This window comes from Cannabis sativa, chromosome 5, assembly GCF_029168945.1.
Source record: "Cannabis sativa cultivar Pink pepper isolate KNU-18-1 chromosome 5, ASM2916894v1, whole genome shotgun sequence".
NCBI classification, from domain to species: Eukaryota; Viridiplantae; Streptophyta; class Magnoliopsida; order Rosales; family Cannabaceae; genus Cannabis; species Cannabis sativa.
Window position 1 is genome coordinate 38,379,227 of NC_083605.1, and position 9,598 is coordinate 38,388,824.

A 9,598-nucleotide genomic window follows, 5' to 3' on the forward strand; every position below is an offset into this window, starting at 1 on the left:
AGTATGTGAAAAGGGTTTGAATGAATTTATAAATCAAATAGACAAATAATTGAGAAGGTGAACTAAAACATACACAAATGAATGGAAAATACTTCTATTATTTTATTGATATTATATAATCTGGATTACATTGAAATAGAGTTTTATTTAGGACATAAAACCCAACATCAAGGTGTTGAGATTATTTGAAATGTATATTTTGTTTTATATTAGTGCAAGTGGGAGTTTGTTGGGTTTTGAGCCCTAAATAAAACCCATTTCAATATAATAAGATTTACTTAATAAAGATCAGAAATAAAAATTTATGTTGCATGGTTCACATGATTTATTTCATGATTATATACATATATAATGTATGAATTCTATTTAAGTCCAGAACATATGAATTTGTTAATGATTATAGTGTTGTCAGCACACTGGAATATAATCTTAATTATATGTTCGAAAGTTTATTCCCTGATTTTTTAGAACATTGGATTTAGACTGGCATGGTATAATCAACGATAAGTATTCTTACACCTTGGATAAGTGTTATGTCCTTTCCACGGCATTGGCAATGTAACGCCCTAATGCTAAGGCACGCTATAGTATTTTTTTCAATTATAGTGCAATCTTTGCTAATCAAAGAATTTTCTCGAAAAACGTGTCAAATTAAAAGTTTTGCATTAAATATTAAACTTTATAATATAATAAAATATTTACAAGTGTCGGGATCAAGTTTTCAAACTTTGTAAAATTAACATTCCAAAATACACATTTAGTACAGGTAGCACAGCGACTATCGAAATACAATCCCCAGATGTCCCGAGACCGAACACTCCAGGTCGCGCTGCTTTGATATGTACAATCCCATCTGAGCTCAGATTCACTCCTGTTCAGCCTTCGCCTTTCCTTTACCTACACATGGAAGCAATACTGTGAGTCGACGAACTCAATAAGAAATGCATACAACATATCATATAAATTCTGACCTGTAAACAGGTGCCCATACACCTATTTACAAAGCTTAACAGATGATTATGAACGTTCAATACTAGGGTACAACCACTATACCATATGCACAACGTACCTCACTGTACGAGTGTTAGTAGGGTTTACTCAGTACCCTGAGTACCACTAAGTGATATACCACACACCTTAGCACTTTTCCGTACCCGTGTTGGTATCACTGTATCGTACTCACAACAGCAATACTCACTATACCAATGCACTCTGTATCATATCCATACAAGTGTTGGTAGTGCAAATAACAATTTAAGCATTCATATACAAACACATATACATACATTCAGATAATTACATCACATATTATATTCAGTTCTTACCTGTTTTTTGAATTCAAGTGTTCTGGCCGACCTGAATGGAAATCTCGTGCTAGATGGATGCCCTAATCACATTTTGAAACTGGGTAACTTACATGATTTAAACCCTAATCCCGGGAAACCCAAAACCAAAACCCTAGGTTCTACTATGCTCTTAATGGGTTATTCTAACTCTGGAAATGAAGAAACACCCAACTGAGGCATTGAAAAGGCAAAAATTGAGAAAATGAAAGGCCCGGGGAACCCTGCCAAAACCGGCTAGCCGGTTTTTGTGGCCCTGCAAACCGGCTAGCCGGTTTGCACCAGGTTTCCCAAAACCTTTCATTTGTTGCTCAATTCTCCACCAATTGCCATGAAACCTTCCAGAGCTCCTATACAATGCATAAACAATAAATTCCAGCCAGTATTTCACAGAACAAACCAACAAATCTCAAATTGCCATTAAAGCTTAAAGCTTTGAACTCAAAGCTCAAAGTTGCATAAAACCAACCATAAACCTCAAAACCAGCTGCTATGGGCTAAACTCAACTCAGACTAACCCTAGAATTCGAACCAAACAAATATCAAACCCTAACAGCTCCTATAACACAATTTCACTACTTCAACTAATTCAAAACTTGAAAATTAGAGAAGAGGATCATTAGGGCTTACCTTAGGTTGATTTCCCCCCTTGAATCCTTGCTGAAAACTCAGAAAAATGGAAACGAAAATTGGTTTTTGCACCTTGTGTAAAGACCGCTTAGTTTAATTTGGAAATTACCAGGTAATCACGTTTAATTATGAAATTATTTATAGCTATTTAAATAATTATTTATACTGTTATTATTGAATTCTGAGATGCATTTTATGTCATTCAGTAGTTTTCATAAATTTACATTTCCGGTGCCCGGTATTTTGGAACTCGGTGTTTGGCTCAGTAAAAATCACAACTTAGTATGTTAGTAGTTTGGGGCGGTTTATTAGACATTGGGAATGTCGGGAATGGCCGGGAATTTAGAATTTCCCGAAAATACCCCATTTAGTGTTATTTATGTGATTTTAGTGTGAAGGGGAAAAATAGTCATTTTGCCCCATTGTTAGTTTGTCTTTTGTGATTTTATAAATTGAAAAATTAATGTTATTTGATTTTAATTGTTGGCTGAAGTAAAATGAATTAAGTGGCTTTTATTTCATTTAGTCAAATTTTAGAAAGTTAGAAAAAATTAGAAAGAAAAGCAAAATTTTTCTCTCAAGCTCTCTCTCTTTTCGGCCCTCCTTAAGCAGCAAGGAAGTGGAGTTTTTCTCTCAATTAAATATCACCCGTTGATCCTAGATCAAATGATCTTAATCCTGATATGGTCAGGTTCGATCTCAAGAGTATTATACATGTTCTTTGATTTGTTAGTTAAGCCTACTTTTGGGTCAGGGTGATACGTACATTTTGGAAACATGATAGTATAATTGAGTGGGAGCGCTAACATAAATATGGAGTCTATAACTTCTATAGGAATTTAGAAGTGAAACGATGATATCCTTCGAGCTTGGCTAAATAGAGAAAAATGGTGGAGATCTCATTTCACTTCACTGAAATATCATTTATACGGAGCTAAGTGTTTTAAGGATAAAATACATTGAAGGTGTAACGGTAACTAAGTGCCTACTCAATGTAGATCATCTATTAGAGGGTCATTGATCAAATTAGGATTATAACAGTGGATAACTAATAGCGTATCTATATCGTGGAACATATAGAGCGTTCTATATGACTTAGAGTGCAATTCCAAGTTCTAAGTGTGGATTCAATAAGGAATTAATAAGTTAGGGAATTTACTTGGAAAATTCGATTCGACTTATTGCAAGCTCGAAAATATAGGCCCATGGTCCCCATACTAGTTGAGACCATACTGCTTGTAAGACTCAGTTAATTGGTTTTAATTAATCAATTATAATTCTAAAGTTAGACTATGTCTACTTTATGAATTTTCACTAAGCAAGGGCAAAATTGTAAAGAAAAGAGATTCGAGGTTTATTTATTAATTAAGAGACTTTATATGTTTAAATTAATAAATATATTAAATGGCAATATTATTTAATAATTAATCTTTAGTTATTAAATAATTAGAATTTGCATTTAAATGGTCAAATTGGAAAATTGGTATTTTTGAGAAAATAGGAATGAAAAATAACAAATTGGGAAAGTTGCAAAGTGAGGCCCAATTTCCTTATATGGCCGCCCACTATGCAAAAGGTTTACCATTTTATTTTTCCATTATTTTAATGCCATACAATTCTAACCTAAACCTAGAAGGCATTCTATAAATAGAAAGTATTGGCTTCAGGAAACTTATGACTTGCATATTGTTCCTTTCAGAAAAAGCCATGCGCCACTTTCCTCTCTCTTTTTTTCTCTTTGAATTTCGAAATCCTTGAGTGATAGAGTAGTGCCCACACACATAAAGTGGTATCTCAATCTTGGTGGGTAAGACTGTAGGAGATTTCAAACAACAAAGAAGGAGAATCAGCATCAAGGAAGGAGAGAAAAAGATCCAGGTTCAGATCTTGATTATGCTCTGCTACAGAAAGGAATCAAGTGCTAGAGGTCTGAATGGAAGGAGTCATTATATTTCGCTACACCCAACGTAAGGTTTCTTAAACTTTATATGTGTTTATTTTATTGTTTTAGAATTCATATTAGGATGTTAATGAAACATACTTGGTAGTAAATCTAGATCCTGGTAAAATATTTCCAACACACACATGAGTATCTTGGCCCGTGGCAAGAAATTTCACTAGCAACTTGTCCACGACAACCCAAAAGCCAAGAATGTGCACTACTAGAAAATTGGGTTTTAGTGACACTCCACACGTGTCACTGAAACCTTTCAGTGACACTTCAACGCGTGTCACTAATGAGGCTGACTGGAAAGGCAGTTTTTAGTGACACTCCACACGTGTCACTGAAACTTATTCCACTCGTTTTTTGCGCGTCACTATAGGGATATAGTGTCAGATTTTACCAAACTAAAAAGGTAACAACCACACACAAGGAGTGTCACTATATCCTATTTTTCTTTTTTTTTTCTTTTTTATTAATATTTTTAGAGTTATAGTGACACACCAAAAGTGCCACTATATTAAATATTTTTTTTTAAAAAAATAAAATAATTAATTATTTTAATTCAAATTTTATATATTATAACTAATAATTTATATTAATTATATACAAATACAATTAAATATAAGAATAATAATTTTAATTGACTAAATATAAAATTTATAAATTAGACCATTATAATAATTCACATCAACAAAATTAATAAATATTACATATTAGTTCATTATACTAATAAATCTATAACTATAAAATTATATAATAACTATTGGTCTATTAAAACAAAAAAACAACTAACATCGGTAAGTTTGAATAACCGATAACATTTCACTTGCCCTATTAAAACAAAAAACAACTAACGTCGGCAAGTTTGAATAACCGATAACATCTCACTTGCCCAATGCTCTTTCACTTCATCAATATCAATTTCTTCTTCTGTATATTTTGCATCACTTAACTACAAAATTTAAAGATAAATAATATATTAATTAAAGTTGTCATCATATGCATTCTTAATAATAATAATAATAATAATAATAATAATAATAATGTATGACATATTTATATAGTTTGTATGTTATGTATCTCGGTCAAAAAGTGTTTGTGATTCGAAGCTTGAATTAAATAGATGTCTTTGTTAAAAAGAAGCAAGAGCTCTGCAGTATATGAATTTGGATGGTAAGAAGAGCTAAGTTGGATTTGATATAACCAATGTTATATACCTATGGTTGGAAAAAATTGAAGAACAATATTTCATTATGTGGTCTATTTTTCTATAGGTAATAGATAATGAAAACAAACAATAAAATTCAAGTCTTTAATGTATTTGAAAGTTACACTTATATTTACAAACATATCATAATAAATAATTACAAAAATGAATAGAAAAATTTCATTGTAAACATAAAAGATACACATACTTTCTCTATACAACCTTACAACTATAGAAATCATCAAATCAAAATTTTGGGCCTGAGATTAGCAACAAAACAATGGCTTGCTTGCTTTTGAATTTTTATTAGGAAATAGGACAACTGGCTTTATGATAGAATTAAATAGGAATTTCTAGCTATTTGAGGGATATATGTAGAGGAAGAGAGGTTAGTATGGTTGTGGAATTACTTTGTACGTAATTGTAGGAATTCTTTAGAATTCATTGGGAGGCTTAAGGGTTCTTCAAATTTCTCCTCTATCTTTTATTTTCTGTGTTTGAGTATCAGTAGAGAAGGCTTAATAGCTATTTTTAGATCTGAGTTCCTATCAATTTCATGTTCAATTGAGAAAAAAGCACCAAACAATGAGCCATAATACAACAAGTAGAACATCTATATTTAAATTATGAAAGATTTATATTAGCTGTGAAAGTTTCACATGCCCCATTTCTCAAAAGTGAAATTAGATGTATCATCTCAAATCACAATTGTAATATAGAAACCAGTGAGCATTAAATAAGCTTGGAATAAATGTCAGAATTAGACAAGCACAAACCTTTATTATGTGTTGCATGAAGTGATAAGGACTTATATAATACAAAACATAGCACAATACAACAAATGAAGCCATTGATAAAATTTTATTTGTGTGTGTGTTTATATTTATGTTGTTCAGTTGTTGCATCCCCCAAAGATTCTCATTTTGTCAATTCAACAAACACCTAATCTACATTATTTTACAAAAAGTTGACTATATCATATACTGAATATACTAAGATTAACCCATTAAGGAGTTTCCCTTGACAATGTTAAAATTATCATGTGTATAGATTTTAATAGAGTCACTGCTCATACATCTTTTTTCATTTTTTATATGCTATAAAATCAGTAATAAGGCTAAAAGAATCCAAAATTTGAAAATGCGCACTGCTACTACTGCCATGACTAGAGGCAAAGCAAGAACCCCAAATAACTTTTTTCCTGAATGAGGGTAATGATAACAAAAATAATAAAACTAAACTTCTTCCTGATTCGAATGTGTACAAAATACATATCATCATATATAATACTGAACCTATATAAATAGTAGGTGATTAATTACAATTTTATCAAAATCCCCAAGTAAAATACTATCCTTACCTTACTATCTTACAAACAAAACAGTCCATAAGCCATTTCACTGGACAACAAAGAGTTGTTAACTCAGAAAATATTTTACACTTATCATATAGAAACACACAAAAGAAGAAAAAATTGAATCAGATAAAAACACACATAAAGAAAAAATTGAATCACTAGATTATAGGAACATACACACATAGAAAGACGAAGATATTGAATTCACCTGTGGGAGCTTGAAGCTTGCCACCTGTAGCTATCGTTGACGAGAATAAGTCTTGGGTGGGAGTCATTAGTGGGCTGCTGAAGGAAAGGGAGACATGGAGACAGAGACATAAAGAGAGAAATTGAGAGAGGGTGGGAACAAGGACGGAGACGTCCGCGGGCTGGAACTGAGTGAGAGGAAATGACAGATGAGGTCTCGAGTTTTTTATAAGCTAGATATTTGATCTGGTTAAGGGACGGGGGGTGACGATGAAGGCAAAAGACAGGGGTCGCTTGGAGTTTTTAGGTTAATGTTCGCTATGTGGGAGAGGGGGACGATGAAGTAGGGCATATATCTGATAATTTATTATTTTTTTTAATTAAATGATATAAGGTGACGCTCCATGCGTGTGAGCAAAGGTTTTTACCAACACGTTATGCGCGTCGCTAAAGCCACGTGTTTTACACGTTGTTTTAGTGACGCGCATAACGTGTTGGTAAAAACCTTTGCTCACACTCATGGAGCGTCTCTATAGGCTATGATTTTTTTAATTTTATTAAATTATAAATTTTGGGTTTTAGTATATAGTGACACTTCATATTTTTAGTGACATACATTAAGGGTGATAAACACAAAATATTTAGAGTCTTATTATGTGTGTCACTAAAAACCACTCTTAACTTTTTAGTGACCCACACTTTTATGCGTGTCACTATATAGTGTCACTAAAAGCCTAATTTGTAGTAGTGGTGGTTTTTATGTTTTGAAATACATGACTGACATCGTCGCACGTGCAAACCCCAACCGTTACATACAAGATCAAAAAGCTGTAAGTTTTAATTATTGATTATAGTATTCATTATAATAACAAATATATAATATACATATATATAAACTAACATAAATTTTTACTTTTTTTTAACAGTTTGGGGATAAGTGGCAATACGATCCAAAAACTGAATTGTTACCAATACAGCGACAGTGGATAGAACGGTTGATGGCGGTGATTCACGATGACGATTGAGGCTGAAAGGCCCAAGAATTTTTCTTCCCTATGTTATTTTAGGTTAACTTGTAGTTAGATTTATTATCTTATTAATGGTTGGACTAATTTTACAATGTTTGTGTAATATTTAATTACTTTTATGAAATGAAATTATGTATTTTAGCCAATTTTAAAATTAATTTTAATAACATTTAATTTACCTTTTAAAAAATTAATATGTAATTTAAATTTAAATTAAATAAAATAATATATAAATTAATAAATATATAATTTAAATAAATTAAATGAAATTTAAAAAACTGAAAAAACGCTCATATATGGTGTCGGTTCCTACGCCATATATGGCGTCGGTTATTAGCTAGGAACCGACGCCATACATACCCCTATGGCGTCGGTTCCAAGCTAATAACCAATGTCATAGGGGTATATATGGCGTCGATATTTTAAAACCCTTTACCGTCGCCCTGATCAGCGTCGGTAGAGAATTTCGTCAAAACCGACGCTAAAAAGGCTAAAAAAACCGCCTCTAAAGGGAGTTTTTGTAGTAGTGATTTTCGTGTCATTTTTATAGAAAACTGTAAAATACAAAAAATTATCTAAATGCAAAAATATAAATTTTTTTTTAAAAAAATAATGCCTTATATAATTATCCCTTAAAACTTGATATTTTTATTGGAATAATTACATAAGACACTATTTTTTATAAAAAAAATTTACATTTTTACGTTTACATTTTTTTTTATATATTTTTACGGTTTTTCATAAAAACAACATGAAAACTATATAAAAGTAACATGCAAATTACATTTAAATAATATCAAAACAACAATAAAAAATAACATACAAATAACAAAAAATCAACAACAAATTAAGAAGAGTACAATATAAAATGGCCGTATTTTCTGTAAAGAAAAATAAAAAAATCGTAAATATGTTTAAAATTTCGTGAAACTGTATTTTTGTAATTTTTTTTTTTGTTGTTTTTGTGTATTTGTGAAATAATCCTTTTTTATTTCAGGCCCAATAATCCAAGAGCCAAGTCCAACAAGTTACACAAGCTCTTCTCTCTTCACTCACACAATGGTTCAGCCCAACAAGAAGTGAGACACAAACTCACACAATGAACCAACAATAGTTCGGCCCAAAGAAATGAGATCAGCCCAATAAAAAAATGAATTCCTAGTTTGAAACGTTAATATAAAAGGCAAATATATGTAAGAAACAAGTCAGCCACACCTATTCTCCTCTGTTAATATTCAAATTTAAAAACTTCTTCTCTCTTCTAAACTTAAATTACTGCTAGTGCTTCAAGGATTGGGGTTTCTTTATTCTTTTCTATTCTTCCTTTCTTCTTTTAACAAAAATATTTTAATTGATTGTCCTGTCGAACTGAATGTAGAAAATCATTCACTTCTCTTTTTTGAGTATTATTTTTCAGCTAAGGTACTTGAATCCTCGCAAGGTCTTGTGAAACTTTCTGATTTTTGTTATATATATATGTATATGTATATATCCTTTTAAGTTTTTGTTATTTATTTTATTTGTAAACTATTGAGAAGATGTTTGTTTTTTTTTTTTTTTTTAATTTATGATCTATGAGTTGTGTGAATGAATTGGTGCTTTGTTCAAATGATGAAAGGTTGTCTTGGTCTGTATAATTTTGTAAATAAAATTGGTTCTTAATAGGTATTTGTCAAAGTTAATTTTTTTTTGGTATATTGTTTTAAGTGCACAACAAAAATGTTAGATAGATATTTTATATATTAGTAAGATATACCTACACACTCACATACGCATATACAATTAGAAGTTACGTGCGCCCTAAATATTATTTTAGGGCCCGTTTACAAAATTGGATTATGCTGAAATTAATCGTTTGGTTTAAGAATGGACTATTTTATTTATTACCTTTTGGAAAAAAAA

General features: G+C 31.1%; 1 long non-coding RNA gene across 1 annotated transcript; it reads right to left on the reverse strand.

Moving 5' to 3' along the window:
* Positions 1-4,552: 4,552 nt before the first annotated feature.
* LOC115715783 (uncharacterized) lies at positions 4,553-7,156 on the reverse strand. Its single transcript, XR_004011439.2, has 2 exons — positions 6,691-7,156; positions 4,553-4,870 (listed from the first exon to the last, which is right to left on the reverse strand). It is a non-coding gene; the product is annotated as an uncharacterized LOC115715783 (long non-coding RNA).
* Between the last annotated feature and the right edge of the window lie 2,442 nt (positions 7,157-9,598).